Here is a 24,885-nt window from a genome sequence, read left to right as displayed (position 1 = left end):
TGCAAAGAGATCATCATGACTTCACAAACACACTGTTAATTTAACACCAGCAGTGTAGAAGGACAACGGTAGATGCATTAGGTTTATTCTCTCAAACAACATATAGATTCATCTTCCGTCTCCTAGAATTGTATGGTCATATTGTAATACTAGATTGAATATCTGATTCAATATGTTATGCAATATAATATTATATACATATTATAATACATATTTTTCTCTAAACATAATATTTCTTCCTGATGAATACTTCTTATATGTCATTTTATTTACTCACAGAACAGCCCTGGAGGCTTTGAACACTGGCAGCAGCCTCAGAAGACCTTCCTCTGATCTGGAGTATTTCTTCAGGTCAAACACATCCAGCTCCTTTTCTGAAGTCAGCAACACAAAGACCAGAGCTGACCACTTTGCAGGTGACAGGTTGGGTTCTGAGAGACTTCCTGAGCTCAGGTAGCTTTGGATCTCCTCCACTAGAGAATGGTCATTCAGTTCATTCAGACAGTGGAACAGATTGATGCTCCTCTCTGGAGAGGGATTCTCCCTGATCTTCTCTTTAATGTACTTTACTGTGTCTTCATGGCTCTGTGAGGTGCTTCTTGTCTTTGTCAGTAGACCTCGTAAGTGCTTCTGATTGGACTCCAGTGAGAGTCCCAGAAGGAAGCGGAGGAACAGGTCCAGGTTTCCTGTGTCACTTTGTAAGGCTTTATCCACAGCACTCTTGTAGACAGTAACTTCAGACTTGTCTCTGTACAGCAAAGAAAATATACTGGACTTTTTTTGCAGTTTGTCCACGAGATTCTCATTGTTGTTGATGAATGAGAGGAACACATACACAGCAGCCAGAAACTCCTGAATGCTCAGATGAACAAAGCAGTACACCTTGTCTTGGTACAGAACACATTCCTCTTTAAAGAGCTGTGTACACAATCCTGAGTACACTGAGGCTTCACTGACATCAATGCCAGCCTCTTTCAGGTCTTCTTCATAGAAAATCAGATTGCCATTCACTAGCTGTTGAAAAGCCAGTTTTCCCAGTGACAGAATGCTCTCTTTATTCCAGTGTGGACCTGTCTCTTCTTTCCCAAGATACTTTTCATTCTTCTGTTTGGTATGAAACACCACAAGGTGTGTGTACATCTCAGTCAGAGTCTTGGGCATCTCTTCTCTCTTATGTTTCAGCATGTGTTCGAGGACTGTTGCAGAAATCCAACAGAAGACTGGAATGTGGCACATGATGTGGAGGCTCCTTGATGTCTTTATGTGTGAGATGATTCTGCTGGCCAGGTCCTCATCACTGAATCTCTTCCTGAAGTACTCCTCCTTCTGTGGGTCATTGAACCCTCGTACCTCTGTCACCTGGTCAACACACTCTGAAGGGATCTTATTGGCTGCTGCAGGTCGGGTAGTTATCCAGAGGAGAGCAGAGGGAAGCATATTTCCCTTGATGAGATTTGTCAGCAGAACATCCACTGAGGTTGACTCTGTGACGTCACAACAGATCTTGTTCTTCTGGAAGTCTAGGGGCAGTCGGCACTCATCCAGACCATCAAAGATGAACACAACTTTGTACTTGTCGTAGTTGGAGATTCTTGATTGTTTGGTTTCCATTGAGAAGTGATTAAGAAGTTCAATCAAAGTGTGTTTGTCCTCTTTCATCAAATTCAGCTCCCGGAAAGGGAATGAAAATACAAATTGGACATCCTGATTTGCTTTTCCTTCAGCCCAGTCCAGAATGAACTTCTGCACAGAGACTGTTTTTCCAATGCCAGCGACTCCCTTTGTCAGCACAGTTCTGATGAGTTTGTCTTGTCCAGTTAGGGGTTTGAAGATGTCGTTACATTTGACTGCAGTCTCTTGTCTTGCTTGTTTCCTGGTTGTTGTCTCAATCTGTCTCAGCTCATGTTCATTATTGACCTGTCCTGTTCCACACTCTGTGATGTAGAGCTCTGTGTAGATCTTATTGAGAAGTGTTGGGTTTCCTTGTTTAGCGATCCCCTCAAATACACATTGAAACTTCTTCTTTAGATTAGATTTGAGTTCACGTTGGCAAATCACAGCAAGCTCATCTGAATGAAGAAATAGCACAGAGGATATTAATATTACGTCTGTTTTAATGCCTACAGTATTGTAGGACTGTTATAACATTTTAAATTATAATCATTTATTCTCTTAAACCAGAAGATAATCGGCCTATACTATAATATAATATAATATATAATGTTATAATATAGGAAAGTTATATTAGGAAAATTATAACTTTGTATTCTGAATATTTTCCTTGGTGCCCCGATCTCCTAGTTAATTACAGTTAAAAGATTAATCAGTTTAATCGCGTGATAATAATTACAGGGAGTTATTTTGATAAATATGTCTTCAAGTTAATGGTGCCCAAAGACACGACAGTATACATGTGTAAATGTTTTCATAATGCATTACAGACTGGTGTGACTGATTATATTATTATTGGTATTATTGGTGGTATTATTAATGTTGTCTCTCTCTCTCTCTCTCTCTCTCTAAATTAATCAACACAACACATCCCTGCTGCTACTTGATGAGGTCACTAGGTGTTGTGTTAAGGCTGCTACAATATCACTGAGTTACACAGCTACTTTAGCTGTACTTTAGCTACAGCTTTTAAATGTTATAAAACTGCATTCAACATGAGGCAGACAGATCTTACATTTCTCCAGTGTGTCAGCAAGCTCCTTCTGGTTCATTTTCCTCAGGACGTGCAGTGTGATCTTCAGAGCCCCCTCTCTGGCACTGCTCTCCTGCTTCTCATCTTCAGCATCCACCACTTCCTTATCCAGCTTCTGACTCTCAAAGCCTTCTGGGAGTTCTGGACTAAGAATCCTCTTGAACATCTTCAGCTCGTTCTTCACAAATGTCATCATTTTCTCTTCAAGCAACTAAAATAAATAAAGTAAATAAGTTAATCAAGAGAAGAAATGCTTTCTCATTAACACATTAATGAATGATTGACAGATCAACTTTACTTGAGATAAACAAAAACAAATGTACATAACAGGACCACATACACTGAATATAGAGTCCAGGTCTGTTTGATGACTCTGGGAAGACTGACCACTGAGAATCTCTGACTCTGATCTCTCCTGTTGGTTTCTGTGCACAAAACATGAGATTACATCTCCTCATCCAGGGAGTGTGTGCACACACACACACACACACACACACACACACACACACACACACACACACACACACACACACACACACACACACACACACACACACACACACACACACACACACACACACAGGGAGGGAATGTTGTGTTTGTTTAATATTGTTTTAGGACTATATAAATGGACTAAAGGATTAGCCTATGGATTATGAAAACAACAAAAAGAAATGTGAAAATGGGAGAGGAGAAATGACTAGAGACAGTGTTGTTTAACTCACTGACCAATGAGTTCTTCTTACCTTTGTTCAGTAGAAAAGTCTCCCTCTCTAAACAGTATAGGTAGACCCATAGACTTGTCACTCTTCATGGACACACAGCTGGGAACAGGGGAGGCTGGTCTCTCCTGCTTGATTGGTCTTCAACACAACAGAGACAAACATTACATCTCTCTTCTACTCTGAGCTCAGATGGGGAAACAAGTGTTTCATTCCAAAACGCTAAATATCCATTTTCAGAAATGTTGCGAAATGTAATTTTATTCTTTAAAGAAATTATTAAACCACTACAAGGCTTTATAAAGGCTTTTAACGTTTGTAATTTCCACTTCAAAATGTCAGACTTTATTTGATGGAAAAAAATGGATCAACCACTATAAAAAATGTCCCTCAATTTACAATCCACACGAACAAACACATTTGCTGCTGTTTTCCTGCTGTGAGAAACTGGGTCAAATTAAGAGATGGCATCTGTAAGTGCATTCATCTTTAGATATCTAGGTGGATATATAGATATCTAGGTGGATATATAGATGTCTAGGTGGATATATAGATATCTAGGTGGATATATAGATATCTAGGTGGATATATAGATATCTAGGTGGATATATAGATGTCTAGGTGGATATATAGATATCTAGGTGAGACAACCACATATCCCAGTCAAATATACAGGATACCAACATTCCATTCCTGTTAAACAATGGATATACAGCATTTAGCAACAAAACACATTTTCACACACACATCTAAAATCTAGAACAAAATAGTCAGCTCACCTCTTAGCTTTGGTATCATGTCCCCCAGAGACACTCATTTTAGAGGCAGGGCCCCCTCCTCTCTCTCCCCAGAGACACTCATTTTAGAGGCAGGGTCCCCCTCCTCTCTCTCCCCAGAGAGACTCATTTTAGAGGCAGGACCCCCCTCCTCTCTCTCCCCAGAGACACTCATTTTAGAGCAGTGACCCCTAAACAGAGATCCAACATGTTGGTTGTGGTTAACACAGTGACAACTAAACAGAGATCCAGCATGTTGGTTGTGGTTAACACAGTGACAACTAAACAGAGATCCAACATGTTGGTTGTGGTTAACACAGTGATGTCCTAAACAGAGATCCAGCATGTTGGTTGTGGTTAACACAGGGCCAACTAATTATTGAATGTAAATTGTTCTCATTTATTCATTCTCTTAGAAATAAAACATTTCCTAACAGACATATCCAAACAGTCAGGTGATTTAATGCATCACGTGAACATGTAATCCTGACTGATATTTGCCACCTCATCTCCATGTTTAGTGTCAATAATAATAATAATAATAATAACAATAATAATAATAATAATAATAACAATAATAATAATAATAATAATAACAATAATAATAATAATAATAATAACAATAATAATAATAATAGTAATAATAATAGTAATAATAATAATAATAATAACAATAATAATAATAATAATAATAACAATAATAATAATAATAGTAATAATAATAGTAATAATAATAATAATAATAATAACAATAATAATAATAATAATAATAATAATAATAGTAATAATAATAGTAATAATAATAATAATAATAACAATAATATAATGTGTCACTCTTCGTTAAGGCAGGGGTTCCCAGATGTGCTTGGTGACCCACCAACGGAGGTGTTTTTGAGGTGGGTTGAACGGTGAAAACCAAACCATCTGACATGGATAATCCTGTGTTCTGATGCTCTAACATGATAACAACATCAGTGGGGGCCTAATTGTCTAGCTTTTATTCAGCTGATTGAAAATTATCAAAGATTATATGCTATAATTGAAAAAGTCCATTATCTTTTCTACATACTTTCTATTTGGTTTTAGTCGTTTAATAAGTTAATACTGAAAATATTTGTTTTTGGCAATGTCATCCCTCGACCCACCTGTACCCCTGCCGTGATCCACAAGTGGTCCTGACAGAGTTCACATAGGCTACCAGTAGCAGGACTCATCACCTTCAAATCAGTTTCATTCTAAATAACTGAGCATGTAGCAATATTATCTAAACATTTCCTACAGAGACCATCAGGTCATCATCAATATAAAGGATATTATCTAAACATTTCCTACAGAGACCATCAGGTCATCATCAATATAAAGGATATTATCTAAACATTAACTACAGAGACCATCAGGTCATCATCAATATAAAGGATATTATCTAAACATTTCCTACAGAGACCATCAGGTCATCATCAATATAAAGGATATTATCTAAACATTTCCTACAGAGACCATCAGGTCATCATCAATATAAAGGATATTATCTAAACATTTCCTACAGAGACCATCAGGTCATCATCAATATAAAGGATATTATCTAAACATTTCCTACAGAGACCATCAGGTCATCATCAATATAAAGGATATTTAAAAACATTACCTACAGAGACCATCAGGTCATCATCAATATAAAGGATATTATCTAAACATTTCCTACAGAGACCATCAGGTCATCATCAATATAAAGGATATTATCTAAACATTACCTACAGAGACCATCAGGTCATCATCAATATAAAGGATATTATCTAAACATTACCTACAGAGACCATCAGGTCATCATCAATATAAAGGATATTATCTAAACATTACCTACAGAGACCATCAGGTCATCATCAATATAAAGGATATTATCTAAACATTTCCTACAGAGACCATCAGGTCATCATCAATATAAAGGATATTATCTAAACATTTCCTACAGAGACCATCAGGTCATCATCAATATAAAGGATATTATCTAAACATTTCCTACAGAGACCATCAGGTCATCATCAATATAAAGGATATTATCTAAACATTAACTACAGAGACCATCAGGTCATCATCAATATAAAGGATATTATCTAAACATTACCTACAGAGACCATCAGGTCATCATCAATATAAAGGATATTATCTAAACATTACCTACAGAGACCATCAGGTCATCATCAATATAAAGGATATTATCTAAACATTTCCTACAGAGACCATCAGGTCATCATCAATATAAAGGATATTATCTAAACATTTCCTACAGAGACCATCAGGTCATCATCAATATAAAGGATATTATCTAAACATTACCTACAGAGACCATCAGGTCATCATCAATATAAAGGATATTATCTAAACATTTCCTACAGAGACCATCAGGTCATCATCAATATAAAGGATATTATCTAAACATTTCCTACAGAGACCATCAGGTCATCATTAATATAAAGGATATTATCTAAACATTACCTACAGAGACCATCAGGTCATCATCAATATAAAGGATATTATCTAAACATTTCCTACAGAGACCATCAGGTCATCATCAATATAAAGGATATTTAAAAACATTTCCTACAGAGACCATCAGGTCATCATCAATATAAAGGATATTATCTAAACATTTCCTACAGAGACCATCAGGTCATCATCAATATAAAGGATATTTAAAACATTTCCTACAGAGACCATCAGGTCATCATCAATATAAAGGATATTATCTAAACATTACCTACAGAGACCATCAGGTCATCATCAATATAAAGGATATTATCTAAACATTACCTACAGAGACCATCAGGTCATCATCAATATAAAGGATATTATCTAAACATTTCCTACAGAGACCATCAGGTCATCATCAATATAAAGGATATTATCTAAACATTTCCTACAGAGACCATCAGGTCATCATCAATATAAAGGATATTATCTAAACATTACCTACAGAGACCATCAGGTCATCATCAATATAAAGGATATTATCTAAACATTTCCTACAGAGACCATCAGGTCATCATCAATATAAAGGATATTATCTAAACATTTCCTACAGAGACCATCAGGTCATCATCAATATAAAGGATATTATCTAAACATTTCCTACAGAGACCATCAGGTCATCATCAATATAAAGGATATTATCTAAACATTTCCTACAGAGACCATCAGGTCATCATCAATATAAAGGATATTATCTAAACATTTCCTACAGAGACCATCAGGTCATCATCAATATAAAGGATATTTAAAAACATTTCCTACAGAGACCATCAGGTCATCATCAATATAAAGGATATTATCTAAACATTTCCTACAGAGACCATCAGGTCATCATCAATATAAAGGATATTATCTAAACATTTCCTACAGAGACCATCAGGTCATCATCAATATAAAGGATATTATCTAAACATTTCCTACAGAGACCATCAGTTTGTTCAGCAATATAAAGGATCATATCTCAAGCCTGCTCTCTCTATTGAATGTTTGACGACTTAACTTCATAATAATTAGCCTAGACTTACCAGAGTCTGTCTGTCTTTCCTTCAAATCAACACATTTATCCGACTTCTAATTGTACTGAGAAATATGTGCCACAGTTTCTACAGCCATTTTGTAACTGCGTGGGCTACAAACTTATTTACAATTTCACGTGAGGAAATCACATATTTTCTGACGCTCTTGCAGAGGAAGTAGTCTATATTACAAACTTCAAAATCCTTTTTATATTCATCTCAAATACACAACAAGTTTTAAATTCCCTACATTGCAGGAAAGTTCTCATGCAAAAGGTTATACAATTCAGATCCTGTACAGGGTTTGTCTTTGGTTTCGGGAAGGCTGAAAGATAACATTGAAATCCCCCAAGTATTGCAAACAGGATGTTAACTTAGTCACAAGGTTGCGCTAACTACAGTAGTGTTGCAAAATCCTTTACACCCCACTCTTCCCCATCAGTCTTAAGAACAAAACATGTGGTTTAATGTAGATACATTTAGATACAACAGAAACAACATGTGGTATTCTCAACTTCTCTTTTAACAGAACAGAGACATTTCAGAGGAGGCTGGTGGGAAGTGTTATATGGGTTCATTTTTATGGCTGAAATGGAATAAATAAATGAATTCCATTTATTCCATTCCAGTCTTTACACTGAGCCTGTCCTCATAATGCTCCTCCACCAGCCTCCTCTGGTTTGTATGTGAAAGTATGCAGGTATTCATGTTGTTGTGGAGGCAAATTATATTTAAACAAAATACTTTTAAAAGGTACAATGCAGCCGTAAAAATAAAATAAAATCAGATGTGAAAATGGTGCATTTCTAAGTTTTATAGAAAAAATATGAAGTTAAAAAGTTCTACCTGATGACATCATCAAAAGTTGAATCATTTTAAAAGCAGTGATTTTTCAAACACAATTAGATTGTCAGTGGTGTGGGGAGCAATAAAATGTCCTCTACTGGGCTAGAAACTCATTGCAGGTTTTGAAAATCACCGTTTTTAAAGAGTTTTCTTCTTATTTTATTTAACTACAGATCATAGAAATGTGAAAGGTGCTGTTTTCAGAAATATAGATACTGTTTTGGTGCTGGAGAGGATGAATATGAGGTTGAAAAGTGCAGGATTTGCCTTTTAACACTAGAATCAGTCCTGCTCCCTGACTTTTAACACTAGAATCAGTCCTGCTCCCTGCCTTTTAACACTAGAATCAGTCCTGCTCCCTGCCTTTTAACACTAGAATCAGTCCTGCTCCCTGACTTTTAACACTAGAATCAATCCTGCTCCCTGCCTTTTAACACTAGAATCAGTCCTGCTCCCTGACTTTTAACACTAGAATCAGACCTGCTCCCTGCCTTTTAACACTAGAATCAGTCCTGCTCCCTGACTTTTAACACCAGAATCAATCCTGCTCCCCTGCCTTTTAACACTAGAATCAGTCCTGCTCCCTGACTTTTAACACTAGAACCAGTCCTGCTCCCTGACTTTTAACACTAGAATCAGACCTGCTCCCTGACTTTTAACACTAGAATCAGTCCTGCTCCCTGACTTTTAACACTAGAATCAGACCTGCTCCCTGACTTTTAACACTAGAATCAATCCTGCTCCCTGACTTTTAACACTAGAATCAGTCCTGCTCCCTGACTTTTAACACTAGAATCAGACCTGCTCCCTGACTTTTAACACTAGAATCAGTCCTGCTCCCTGACTTTTAACACTAGAATCAGACCTGCTCCCTGACTTTTAACACTAGAATCAGTCCTGCTCCCTGACTTTTAACACTAGAATCAGACCTGCTCCCTGACTTTTCCTAAATGTTTGTATTTTACACTGCTAATTTGTGTGAATTTTGAAATCAAGAAGAGAAAAGAGCCTTTTGACCAGTTTTTTCCCACCTACTACCTGCCCACCAAGACAATGTGCTGTTGGACCTTGGTACCCAGCCAGCCACTAATGAGTCTCCCTTTCCTCACTGAATAAATGGGACGTAATTGTGCACCTTATATGATAATATAAGTTTTTACCTTTATTTAACTAGGCAAATCAGTTAAGAACAAATTCTTAGTTTCAATGACAGCCTACTAGGGAACAGTGGGTTAACTGCCTTGTTCAGGGGCAGAACGACAGATTTTTACCTTCTCAGCTCAGGGATTCGATCCAGCAACCTTTCAAGTACTGGCTCAACACTCTAACCACTAGGCTACCTGCCGCCTCTACACTCTAACCACTAGGCTACCTGCCACCCCTCCACTCTAACCACTAGGCTACCTGCCGCCTCACACTCTAACCACTAGGCTACCTGCCGCCTCAACACTCTAACCACTAGGCTACCTGCCGCCTCTACACTCTAACCACTAGGCTACCTGCCACCCCTCCACTCTAACCACTAGGCTACCTGCCGCCTCACACTCTAACCACTAGGCTACCTGCCGCCTCTACACTCTAACCACTAGGCTACCTGCCGCCCCTCCACTCTAACCACTAGGCTACCTGCCGCCTCTACACTCTAACCACTAGGCTACCTGCCGCCTCTACACTCTAACCACTAGGCTACCTGCCGCCTCTACACTCTAACCACTAGGCTACCTGCCACCCCTCCACTCTAACCACTAGGCTACCTGCCGCCTCTACACTCTAACCACTAGGCTACCTGCCGTCCCTCCACTCTAACCACTAGGCTACCTGCCGTCCCTCCACTCTAACCACTAGGTTACCTGTCGTCCCCAAATGAGGCCTAACTGAATGATAAGAAGGATGAAGGGGTTGATGTAATGTAGAAAGACAATAGTGTAATGATGAGTTTGTGTTATGCCTATTTATCAGCAGCAAATCATTTGACCACACCCCCTTGTGGGTTAATAATATTCTCTTTTATGTTTTACTTTCCACAAATAAACTGTTGTGGGTCTGTTTTATTGACTGTAACTCGAACACTAATCACATGTATTGTAAGGAAATGAACACATGCTATGAGTTACAGTAGGCCTTTAGAGTGATGTAAAACATGTCCTGGACTCTGTCCAAGTTGATGAGCGGGAAACAAACAATAGCAGTCAACCTTCACAGCCGGCCCATCGACACTACTCCTAAACTATACCACAACTAATTTCACACATGATAAGAGTTATCCTGATCAGCTGGCCCATCGACACTACTCCTAAACTGTACCAAAACTAATTTCACACATGATAAGAGTTATCCTGATCAGCTGGCCCATCGACACTACTCCTAAACTATACCAAAACTAATTTCACACATGATAAGAGTTATCCTGATCAGCTGGCCCATCGACACTACTCCTAAACTGTACCAAAACTAATTTCACACATGATAAGAGTTATCCTGATCAGCTGGCCCATCGACACTACTCCTAAACTGTACCAAAACTAATTTCACACATGATAAGAGTTATCCTGATCAGCTGGCCCATCGACACTACTCCTAAACTGTACTAAAACTAATTTCACACATGATAAGAGTTATCCTGATCAGCTGGCCCATCGACACTACTCCTAAACTATACCAAAACTAATTTCACACATGAAAATAGTTAGCCTGTAGACAAGGTTACGTTTACAATAATCTGATGAGTGACAATATTAGGCCTATCAGTTGTCATATTGAACATGAAGAGATGTGAGCATCTTGTAATTGACAGATGCAGTGAAAGGAGCATCTCTTTATCAAATCCTCCTTCAGAGTCACATGCAGGTAAAACATTGTGATTTCCATATAGTACTGTATCTGAAAGAGCAGATTCTGCAGGTAAAACATTGTGATTTCTATATAATACTGTATCTGAAAGAGCAGATTCTGCAGGTAAAACATTGTGATTTCTATATAGTACTGTATCTGAAAGAGCAGATTCTGCAGGTAACACATTGTGATTTCTATATAATACTGTATCTGAAAGAGCAGATTCTGCAGGTTAAACATTGTGATTTCTATATAGTACTGTATCTGAAAGAGCAGATTCTGCAGGTTAAACATTGTGTTTCTATATAGTACTGTATCTGAAAGAGCAGATTCTGCAGGTTAAACATTGTGATTTCTATATAGTACTGTATCTGAAAGAGCATATTCTGCAGGTTAAACATTGTGATTTCTATATAGTACTGTATCTGAAAGAGCAGATTCTGCAGTTTCCTTGACACTTACCTTTATCAAATAACTCTCAACATTCAAGAGGTGCAGCTTTATTTCCAAAGTTCAATTTTTCTTCAACAATATCCGTGTTGTCCATGTTTTAATCACATGACCACTCCAGCAGCAGCATTGATCTGGCAACTAAGCAAAAACTATTAACATAATCAAATTAAAATCTGCTATTCTGTCGTCAATGGATGAACGGCCAATAGAAACCAGATAGAAACTGATCGTGGTGCATGTGACTTCAGTTCTGGTTAGCCACAGATGTCCAAACCAACTTGCTCAAGGTCTTTCCATGTCTGGGGAAAGATGAAACCAGGCCAGCGGGTGAGTGACTGTCTGAGACTGTGGTTTTGAGTCATGTGGAGCCTTACATGGAAAAAAGGCAGAAAGGGGGAGCTTCCCCCTCTGCGCAAAACAAAATATCTGCTGAGAGTGGTAAAGCAACACTCACAGTGTGATGGAGAGTGGTAAAACAACACTCACAGTGTGATGGAGAGAGGTAAAGCAACACTCACAGTGTGATGGAGAGTGGTAAAACAACACTCACGGTGTGATGGAGCGAGGTAATGCAACAATCACGGTGTGATGGAGAGACGTAAAGCAACACTTACGGTGTGATGGAGAGAGGTAAAGCAACACTCACGGTGTGATGGAGAGAGGTAAAGCAACACTCACGGTGTGATGGAGAGAGGTAAAGCAACACTCACAGTGTACAGATGTAAAATAAATAAGTGTTTGCTTCCTCAGCACGATGCACCTCACTGTTGCCACCGTCAGTGACCAGAAGAAGAAACCGGAGACAGTAACAGACTACAATCACACAAAGGTTTAAACAGTATCTCTACCATCTAGCCAGGCCATTACAGTATATACAGTATCTCTACCATCTAGCCAGGCCATTACAGTATATACAGTATCTCTACCATCTAGCCAGGCCATTACAGTATATACAGTATATCTACCATCTAGCCAGGCCATTACAGTATATACAGTATCTCTACCATCTAGCCAGGTCATTACAGTATATACAGTATCTCTACCATCTAGCCAGGCCATTACAGTATATACAGTATCTCTACCATCTAGCCAGGTCATTACAGTATATACAGTATCTCTACCATCTAGCCAGGCCATTACAGTATATACAGTATCTCTACCATATACAGGCACCAACTAGTATCCCCTTTATGATCTAGCCAGGCCATTACAGTATATACAGTATCTCTACCATCTAGCCAGGTCATTACAGTATATACAGTATCTCTACCATCTAGCCAGGCCATTACAGTATATACAGTATCTCTACCATCTAGCCAGGTCATTACAGTATATACAGTATCTCTACCATCTAGCCAGGTCATTACAGTATATACAGTATCTCTACCATCTAGCCAGGCCATTACAGTATATACAGTATCTCTACCATCTAGCCAGGCCATTACAGTATATACAGTATCTCTACCATCTAGCCAGGCCATTACAGTATATACAGTATCTCTACCATCTAGCCAGGTCATTACAGTATATACAGTATCTCTACCATCTAGCCAGGTCATTACAGTATATACAGTATCTCTACCATCTAGCCAGGTCATTACAGTATATACAGTATCTCTACCATCTAGCCAGGTCATTACAGTATATACAGTATCTCTACCATCTAGCCAGGTCATTACAGTATATACAGTATCTCTACCATCTAGCCAGGCCATTACAGTATATACAGTATCTCTACCATCTAGCCAGGCCATTACAGTATATACAGTATCTCTACCATCTAGCCAGGTCATTACAGTATATACAGTATCTCTACCATCTAGCCAGGTCATTACAGTATATACAGTATCTCTACCATCTAGCCAGGTCATTACAGTATATACAGTATCTCTACCATCTAGCCAGGCCATTACAGTATATACAGTATCTCTACCATCTAGCCAGGCCATTACAGTATATACAGTATCTCTACCATCTAGCCAGGTCATTACAGTATATACAGTATCTCTACCATCTAGCCAGGCCATTACAGTATATACAGTATCTCTACCATCTAGCCAGGCCATTACAGTATATACAGTATCTCTACCATCTAGCCAGGCCATTACAGTATATACAGTATCTCTACCATCTAGCCAGGCCATTACAGTATATACAGTATCTCTACCATCTAGCCAGGCCATTACAGTATATACAGTATCTCTACCATCTAGCCAGGTCATTACAGTATATACAGTATCTCTACCATCTAGCCAGGCCATTACAGTATATACAGTATCTCTACCATCTAGCCAGGCCATTACAGTATATACAGTATCTCTACCATCTAGCCAGGCCATTACAGTATATACAGTATCTCTACCATCTAGCCAGGCCATTACAGTATATACAGTATCTCTACCATCTAGCCAGGCCATTACAGTATATACAGTATCTCTACCATCTAGCCAGGTCATTACAGTATATACAGTATCTCTACCATCTAGCCAGGCCATTACAGTATATACAGTATCTCTACCATCTAGCCAGGTCATTACAGTATATACAGTATCTCTACCATCTAGCCAGGCCATTACAGTATATACAGTATCTCTACCATATACAGACACCAACTAGTATCCCTTTTATGATCTAGCCAGGTCATTACAGTATATACAGTATCTCTACCATATACAGACACCAACTAGTATCCCCTTTATGATCTAGCCAGGCCATTACAGTATATACAGTATCTCTACCATCTAGCCAGGTCATTACAGTATATACAGTATCTCTACCATCTAGCCAGGCCATTACAGTATATACAGTATCTCTACCATCTAGCCAGGTCATTACAGTATATACAGTATCTCTACCATCTAGCCAGGCCATTACAGTATATACAGTATCTCTACCATCTAGCCAGGCCATTACAGTATATACAGTATCTCTACCATCTAGCCAGGCCATTACAGTATATACAGTATCTCTACCATCTAGCCAGGCCATTACAGTATATACAGTATCTCTACCATCTAGCCAGGCCATTACAGTATATACAGTATCTCTACCATCTAGCCAGGTCATTACAGTATATACAGTATCTCTACCATCTAGCCAGGTCATTACAGTATATACAGTATCTCTACCATCTAGCCAGGCCATTACAGTATATACAGTATCTCTACCATCTAGCCAGGTCATTACAGTATATACAGTATCTCTACCATCTAGCCAGGCCATTACAGTATATACAGTATCTCTACCATCTAGCCAGGCCATTACAGTATATACAGTATCTCTACCATCTAGCCAGGCCATTACAGTATATACAGTATCTCTACCATCTAGCCAGGTCATTACAGTATATACAGTATCTCTACCATCTAGCCAGGTCATTACAGTATATACAGTATCTCTACCATCTAGCCAGGCCATTACAGTATATACAGTATCTCTACCATCTAGCCAGGTCATTACAGTATATACAGTATCTCTACCATCTAGCCAGGCCATTACAGTATATACAGTATCTCTACCATCTAGCCAGGCCATTACAGTATATACAGTATCTCTACCATCTAGCCAGGTCATTACAGTATATACAGTATCTCTACCATCTAGCCAGGTCATTACAGTATATACAGTATATCTACCATCTAGCCAGGCCATTACAGTATATACAGTATCTCTACCATCTAGCCAGGCCATTACAGTATATACAGTATCTCTACCATCTAGCCAGGCCATTACAGTATATACAGTATCTCTACCATCTAGCCAGGTCATTACAGTATATACAGTATCTCTACCATATACAGACACCAACTAGTATCCCCTTTATGATCTAGCCAGGTCATTACAGTATATACAGTATCTCTACCATATACAGACACCAACTAGTATCCCCTTTATGATCTAGCCAGGTCATTACAGTATATACAGTATCTCTACCATATACAGACACCAACTAGTATCCCCTTTATGTTCTAGCCAGGTCATTACAGTATATACAGTATCTCTACCATATACAGACACCAACTAGTATCCCCTTTATGATCTAGCCAGGTCATTACAGTATATACAGTATCTCTACCATATACAGACACCAACTAGTATCCCCTTTATGATCTAGCCAGGTCATTACAGTATATACAGTATCTCTACCATCTGCCAGACACCAACTAGTATCCCCTTTATGTTCTAGCCAGGTCATTACAGTATATACAGTATCTCTACCATATACAGACACCAACTAGTATCCCCTTTATGATCTAGCCAGGTCATTACAGTATATACAGTATCTCTACCATATACAGACACCAACTAGTATCCCCTTTATGATCTAGCCAGGTCATTACAGTATATACAGTATCTCTACCATATACAGACACCAACTAGTATCCCCTTTATGATCTAGCCAGGTCATTACAGTATATACAGTATCTCTACCATATACAGACACCAACTAGTATCCCCTTTATGATCTAGCCAAGTCATTACAGTATATACAGTATCTCTACCATATACAGACACCAACTAGTATCCCCTTTATTATCTAGCCAGGCCATTACAGTATATATAGTATCTCTACCATATACAGACACCAACTAGTATCCCCTTTATGATCTAGCCAGGTCATTACAGTATATACAGTATCTCTACCATATACAGACACCAACTAGTATCCCCTTTATGATCTAGCCAGGTCATTACAGTATATACAGTATCTCTACCTTATACAGACACCAACTAGTATCCCCTTTATGATCTAGCCAGGTCATTACAGTATATACAGTATCTCTACCATCTGCCAGACACCAACTAGTATCCCCTTTATGATCTAGCCAGGTCATTACAGTATATACAGTATCTCTACCATCTGCCAGACACCAACTAGTATCCCCTTTATGATCTAGCCAGGTCATTACAGTATATACAGTATCTCTACCATATACAGACACCAACTAGTATCCCCTTTATGATCTATCCAGGTCATTACAGTATATACAGTATCTCTACCATCTGCCAGACACCAACTAGTATCACCTTTATGATATAGCCAGGTCATTACAGTATATACAGTATCTCTACCATCTGCCAGACACCAACTAGTATCCCCTTTATGATCTAGCCAGGTCATTACACTATATACAGTATCTCTACCATCTGCCAGACACCAACTAGTATCCCCTTTATGATCTAGCCAGGTCATTACAGTATATACAGTATCTCTACCATATACAGACACCAACTAGTATCCCCTTTATGATCTAGCCAGGTCATTACAGTATATACAGTATCTCTACCATCTAGCCAGGTCATTACAGTATCCCTCTACCATCTAGCCAGGTCATTACAGTATATACAGTATCTCTACCATATACAGACACCAACTAGTATCCCCTTTATGATCTAGCCAGGTCATTACAGTATCCTCTACCATATACAGACACCAACTAGTATCCCCTTTATGATCTAGCCAGGTCATTACAGTATATACAGTATCTCTACCATCTGCCACACACCAACTAGTATCCCCTTTATGATCTAGCCAGGTCATTACAGTATATACAGTATCTCTACCATCTGCCAGACACCAACTAGTATCCCCTTTATGATCTAGCCAGGTCATTACAGTATATACAGTATCTCTACCATATACAGACACCAACTAGTATCCCCTTTATGATCTAGCCAGGTCATTACAGTATATACAGTATCTCTACCATCTAGCCAGGTCATTACAGTATATACAGTATCTCTACCATATACAGACACCAACTAGTATCCCCTTTATGATCTAGCCAGGTCATTACAGTATCTCTACCATATACAGACACCAACTAGTATCCCCTTTATGATCTAGCCAGGTCATTACAGTATATACAGTATCTCTACCATCTGCCAGACACCAACTAGTATCCCCTTTATGATCAAGCCAGTTCATTACAGTATATACAGTATCTCTACCATCTGCCAGACACCAACTAGTATCCCCTTTATGATCTAGCCAGGTCATTACAGTATATACAGTATCTCTACCATATACACACACCAACTAGTATCCCCTTTATGATCTAGCCAGGTCATTACAGTATATACAGTATCTCTACCATATACAGACACCAACTAGTATCCCCTTTATGATCTAGCCAGGTCATTACAGTATATACAGTATCTCTACCATCTGCCAGACACCAACTAGTATCCCCTTTATGATCTAGCCAGGTCATTACAGTATATACAGTATCTCTACCATATACAGACACCAACTAGTATCCCCTTTATGATCTAGCCAGGCCATTACAGTATATACAGTATCTCTACCATATACAGACACCAACTACTATCCCCTTTATGATCTAGCCAGGTCATTACAGTATATACAGTATCTCTACCATATACAGACACCAACTAGTATCCCCTTTATGATCTAGCCAGGTCATTACAGTATATACAGTATCTCTACCATCTGCCAGACACCAACTAGTATCCCCTTTATGATCTAGCCAGGCCATTACAGTATATACAGTATCTCTACCATATACAGACACCAACTAGTATCCCCTTTATGATCTAGCTAGGTCATTACAGTATATACAGTATCTCTACCATCTGCCAGACACCAACTAGTATCCCCTTTATGATCTAGCTTGGCCATTACAGTATATACAGTATCTCTACCATATACAGACACCAACTAGTATCCCCTTTATGATCTAGCCAGGTCATTACAGTATATACAGTATCTCTACCATCTGCCAGACACCAACTAGTATCCCCTTTATGATCTAACCAGGTCATTACAGTATATACAGTATCTCTACCATATACAGACACCAACTACTATCCCCTTTATGATCTAGCCAGGTCATTACAGTATATACAGTATCTCTACCATATACAGACACCAACTAGTATCCCCTTTATGATCTAGCCAGGTCATTACAGTATATACAGTATCTCTACCATATACAGACACCAACTAGTATCCCCTTTATGATCTAGCCAGGCCATTACAGTATATACAGTATCTCTACCATATACAGACACCAACTAGTATCCCCTTTATTATCTAGCCAGGTCATTACAGTATATACAGTATCTCTACCATATACAGACACCAACTAGTATCCCCTTTATGATCTAGCCAGGTCATTACAGTATATACAGTATCTCTACCATATACAGACACCAACTAGTATCCCCTTTATGATCTAGCCAGGTCATTACAGTATATACAGTATCTCTACCATATACAGACACCAACTAGTATCCCCTTTATGATCTAGCCAGGTCATTACAGTATATACAGTATCTCTACCATATACAGACAGCAACTAGTATCCCCTTTATGATCTAGCCAGGTCATTACAGTATATACAGTATCTCTACCATCTGCCAGACACCAACTAGTATCCCCTTTATGATCTAGCCAGGCCATTACAGTATATACAGTATCTCTACCATATACAGACACCAACTACTATCCCCTTTATGATCTAGCCAGGTCATTACAGTATATACAGTATCTCTACCATATACAGACACCAACTAGTATCCCCTTTATGATCTAGCCAGGCCATTACAGTATATACAGTATCTCTACCATATACAGACACCAACTAGTATCCCCTTTATGATCTAGCCAGGCCATTACAGTATATACAGTATCTCTACCATATACAGACATTTACAGACAACAACTAGTATCCCCTTTATGATCTAGCCAGGTCATTACAGTATCTCTACCATATACAGACACCAACTAGTATCCCCTTTATGATCTAGCCAGGCCATTACAGTATATACAGTATCTCTACCATATACAGACATTTACAGACAACAACTAGTATCCCCTTTATGATCTAGCCAGGTCATTACAGTATCTCTACCATATACAGACACCAATTAGTATCCCCTTTATGATCTAGCCAGGTCATTACAGTATATACAGTATCTCTACCATATACAGACACCAACTAGTATCCCCTTTATGATCTAGCCAGGTCATTACAGTATATACAGTATCTCTACCATATACAGACACCAACTAGTATCCCCTTTATGATCTAGCCAGGTCATTACAGTATATACAGTATCTCTACCATATACAGACACCAACTAGTATCCCCTTTATGATCTATCCAGGTCATTACAGTATATACAGTATCTCTACCATATACAGACACCAACTAGTATCCCCTTTATGATCTAGCCAGGTCATTACAGTATATACAGTATCTCTACCATATACAGACACCAACTAGTATCCCCTTTATGATCTAGCCAGGTCATTACAGTATATACAGTATCTCTACCATATACAGACACCAACTAGTATCCCCTTTATGATCTAGCCAGGTCATTACAGTATATACAGTATCTCTACCATATACAGACACCAACTAGTATCCCATTTATGATCTAGCCAGGCCATTACAGTATATACAGTATCTCTACCATATACAGACACCAACTAGTATCCCCTTTATGATCTAGCCAGGTCATTACAGTATATACAGTATCTCTACCATATACAGACACCAACTAGTATCCCCTTTATGATCTAGCCAGGTCATTACAGTATATACAGTATCTCTACCATCTAGCCAGGTCATTACAGTATATACAGTATCTCTACCATATACAGACAGCCTTCCATCTGACAGACACCAACTACTATCCCCTTCTATTATGTTACATTCATATTAGATGGCAAGACTCTGTAAAATGAGGTACTTGCTGCTGGACTGTTGCAGTGTTCTACAATGTGCTCGACATGGCTGCTATCAACACGTGTTGTACAAGCAATGCCTTGTCAAGACAGTCAGCAGGAGAGATTTCATGATGGATCTGGCATGTGAGCTTTGTGAGAACCACATGAACGCAGAGAAAGAAGCTACATTCACCAAGCAGGAAGCAGGTCCTGTTCTCTCTCTTCCCCCAGGCACCACATCTCCCTCGGGGGAGAAAGAAGCTACAGTCACCAAGCAGGAAGCAGGTCCTGCTCTCCCTTTTCCCCCAGGCACCACATCTCCCTCGGGGGAGAAAGAAGCTACAGTCACCAAGCAGGCAGCAGGTCCTGCTCTCCCTCTTCCCCCAGGCACCACATCTCCCTCGGGGGAGAAAGAAGCTACAGTCACCAAGCAGGAAGCAGGTCCTGTTCTCCCTTTTCCCCCAGGCACCACATCTCCCTCGGGGGAGAAAGAAGCTACAGTCACCAAGCAGGAAGCAGGTCCTGCTCTCCCTTTTCCCCCAGGCACCACATCTCCCTCGGGGGAGAAAGAAGCTACAGTCACCAAGCAGGCAGCAGGTCCTGTTCTCCCTTTTCCCCCAGGCACCACAGTTCCCACATGGGAAAAATAAGTCAAAATGTCAAGTTGGCAGGAAACAAGGCCCATGAAAACTGTTGCAGTGCAACTGATTTGTTTGTGGGGCTTGCTCACACAAATCCCCGAAGCTGACTGTGGACCCGAAACGTATAGAGAAGACGTGATTGATTCATGTGTAAAGGCACAATACAGTGTCTGATTCAATCAACAAATGACTGTTTTTATATCTTGTCATGAATATCTTTACACAAATATTTCTTTATGCAATTAATCCTTTACAATTGTTCATGCACTGGTGTTTTTGTTCAGGGACACAGCAAATAAATTCACCTGTCTGGTTATAGTATTATTATTGTTAGTTTCTGTTAGAAGCTGTTAGAAGCTGTAACTGGACTTTATTAATGACTATAACTCTATTACTAATCACCTGGCTGGTTATAGTATTATTATTATTATCTGTTAGTTTCTGTTAGAAGCTGTAACTAGACTTTATTAATGACTATAACTCTATTACTAATCACCTGGCTGGTTATAGTATTATTATTATTATTATTATTATTATTATTATCTGTTAGTTTCTGTTAGAAGCTGTAACTAGACTTTATTAATGACTATAACTCTATTACTAATCACCTGGCTGGTTATAGTATTAGTATTATTATTATTATCTGTTAGTTTCTGTTAGAAGCTGTAACTGGACTTTATTAATGACTAGAACTCTATTACTAATCACCTGGCTGGTTATAGTATTATTATTATTATCTGTTAGTTTCTGTTAGAAGCTGTAACTAGACTTTATTAATGACTAGAACTCTATTACTAATCACCTGGCTGGTTATAGTATTAGTATTATTATTATTATCTGTTAGTTTCTGTTAGAAGCTGTAACTGGACTTTATTAATGACTAGAACTCTATTACTAATCACCTGGCTGGTTATAGTATTATTATTATTATTATCTGTTAGTTTCTGTTAGAAGCTGTAACTGGACTTTATTAATGACTAGAACTCTATTACTAATCACCTGGCTGGTTATAGTATTATTATTATTATTATCGTTAGTTTCTGTTAGAAACTGTAACTGGACTTTATTAATGACTAGAACTCTATTACTAATCACCTGGCTGGTTATAGTATTATTATTATTATCTGTTAGTTTCTGTTAGAAGCTGTAACTGGACTTTATTAATGACTATAACTCTATTACTAATCACCTGGCTGGTTATAGTATTATTATTATTATTATCTGTTAGTTTCTGTTAGAAACTGTAACTGGACTTTATTAATGGCTATAACTCTATTACCAATCGAACCTATAAATAAAGTTGATCAAATGGATTACACTGTAGTGTTTTATTGTCAGGGAAACTAAAATAGGCTATGGGCCTACTGGTTTCTAGGACTGTAGAATTAAACAAAACATATCCTTGACTCTCTAAACAAATAACTATTGTTTTTTTATTGATATATTCCCATAATTTATTCATGCTGTTAATCATTTACAATAGTTTATGCACTATTTATAAAGCATTTATTTATCAAGCATGTTTGCAAACCTTGCAGATTGATATGCATCTGATGCATATGCTAAAGAGAACACCCAGAAAATTCTCTAGTGGGTTCTGATATGCTGAAAGGCAATTCAATGTCACGTCCTGGCCAGTATAAGGTTAATTGGTACTGTAGTTTGGTCAGGACGTGGCAGAGGGTATTCGTTTTATGTGGTTCGGGGTGATGTGTTTGTTGAAGGGGCATTTGATTTAAGTATCCCGGGGTTTTTGGGCACTGTTTGGTTTTCATGTATTCTGTTTAGTCTAGTATGTCTGTTTCTATGTTTGGTTAATTGAGGTTGGGACTCTCAGTTGAAGGCAGGTGTTGTCTATTTGTCTTTGATTGAGAGTCCATATATTAGGGTGTGTTTGTGTTTGTTATTTGTGGGAGATTGTTCTGCGTTTAGCCTTATGCTTTGCCAGACTGTTTTTGTTGATCGCATTTCTGTTTGTTATTTTGGTGTTCATTTTGTACTTATTAAAAAGTCGAGATGAGCATACACATACCTGCTGCGTTTTGGTCCTCTTTAACCGACGACAATCGTGACATTCAAACTGATCTAGATTAGACTCCATCTTCCCCTTGTGCCCTAAACAATAGCCTACACTATTGTCCCCAGATGGTACTAGTTGGTCGGAACTTGGTCCCCAGATGGGACTTCCTGTTGATGCCAAATAAGGAGTTTCCTCTTCGGTCCCCACATTGATCACCTTCCCAGTCCCCACAATGTCATCTACCCTCATTTCAATGAATCAATTACATTTGAAGGGGTGTATTTATTATAGATTTTTTTGATGTTTTCGTCTTGTCTCCAGGTTGTCAGGAAAGTGGTGTCCCCAGAATGTGGTGTGAGAACAGGTGTCCCCAGAATGTGGTGTGAGACAGGTGTCCCCAGAATGTGGTGTGAGAACAGGTGTCCCCAGAATGTGGTGTGAGAACAGGTGTCCCCAGAATGTGGTGTGAGAACAGGTGTCCCCAGAATGTGGTGTGCGAACAGGTGTCCCCAGAATGTGGTCTGAGAACAGGTGTCCCCAGAATGTGGTGTGAGAACAGGTGTCCCCAGAATGTGGTGTGCGAACAGGTGTCCCCAGTAGGTGATATAAACACGTATGCGTGTGTGTGTGTCCAGTGTGTTTGTGTCTAGTGTGTGTGTTTGTGTGTGTGTGTCCAGTGTTTGAGTGTATGTGTGTGTGTGTGTGTGTGTGTGTGTGTGTGTGTGTGTGTGTGTGCATGTTCAGTGTTTGTGTGTGTGTCCAGCTTGTGTGTGTGTGTCCAGCTTGTGTGTGTGTGTCCATTGTTTTTGTGTGTGTGTGTTGTGTGTGTGTGTGTGTGTGTGTGTGTGTGTGTGTGTGTGTGTGTGTGTGTGTGTGTGACAGTGTGTGTGTCAGAGTGTGTGTGTTTGTGTGTGTCCATTGTGTGTATCAGTGTTTGTGTCCTGTGTGTGTGTCCGCTTTGTGTGTGCTGTTGTGTGTGTGTGTTCCAATTTGAGTGTGAGTGTGTGTGTGTATCAATATGTGTGTGTGTGTGTGTCCATTGTGTGTTTGTCAGTGTGTGTGTGTCCTGTGTGTCTGTCAGTGTTTGTGTGTGTCAGTGTGTGTGTGTGTGTGTGTGTGTGTGTGTGTGTGTGTGTCAGTGTGATGTGTGTGTCAGTGTGTGTCCAGTGTGTGAGTGTGTGTCCAGTGTGTGTGTGTCCAGTGTGTGTGTGTCCAGTGTGTGTGTGTGCTGTTGTGTGTGTGTGTGTGTGTCCAGTGTGTGTGTGTCCAATGTGAGTGTGAGTGTGTATCAATGTGTGTGTGTGTGTGTCCATTGTGTGTTTGTCAGTGTGTGTGTGTCCTGTGTGTCTGTCAGTGTTTGTGTGTGTCAGTGTGTGTGTGTGTGTGTGTGTCAGTGCGATGTGTGTGTGTGTGTGTCAGTGTGTGTAAGTGTGTGAGTGTGTGTCCAGTGTGTGAGTGTCCAGTGTGTGTGTGTCCAGTGTGTGTATCCAGTGTGTGTGTATGTAAAGTGTGTGTGTGTGTGTCCAGTGTGTGTGTGTCCAGTGTTTGTGTGTGTGTCCGATTGAGTATGTTTTTGTGTCCAGTGAGTGTATGTGTGTGTGTGTGTGTGTGCGCGTGTTCATTGTGTGTGTGTGTGTTTTTCCAGCCT

At 39.1% G+C, this 24,885-nt stretch overlaps 1 long non-coding RNA gene and 1 pseudogene across 1 annotated transcript; both read right to left on the bottom strand.

The window, feature by feature from the left end:
• The window catches only part of LOC123732661 (NLR family CARD domain-containing protein 3-like), a 233,042-nt pseudogene that overhangs the window by 138,162 nt on the left and 69,995 nt on the right, over positions 1–24,885 (bottom strand).
• LOC123732666 (uncharacterized) lies at positions 3,065–4,260 on the bottom strand. The gene is made up of 3 exons (XR_006763339.1): positions 4,206–4,260; positions 3,451–3,567; positions 3,065–3,129 (listed from the first exon to the last, which is right to left on the bottom strand). It is a non-coding gene; the product is annotated as an uncharacterized lncRNA (long non-coding RNA).

Source organism: Salmo salar, unplaced genomic scaffold, assembly GCF_905237065.1.
Source record: "Salmo salar unplaced genomic scaffold, Ssal_v3.1, whole genome shotgun sequence".
Taxonomy (NCBI): Eukaryota; Metazoa; Chordata; class Actinopteri; order Salmoniformes; family Salmonidae; genus Salmo; species Salmo salar.
The sequence above is the reverse complement of the archived record's forward strand: the minus strand, read 5'-3'. Positions and strand labels throughout refer to the sequence as shown.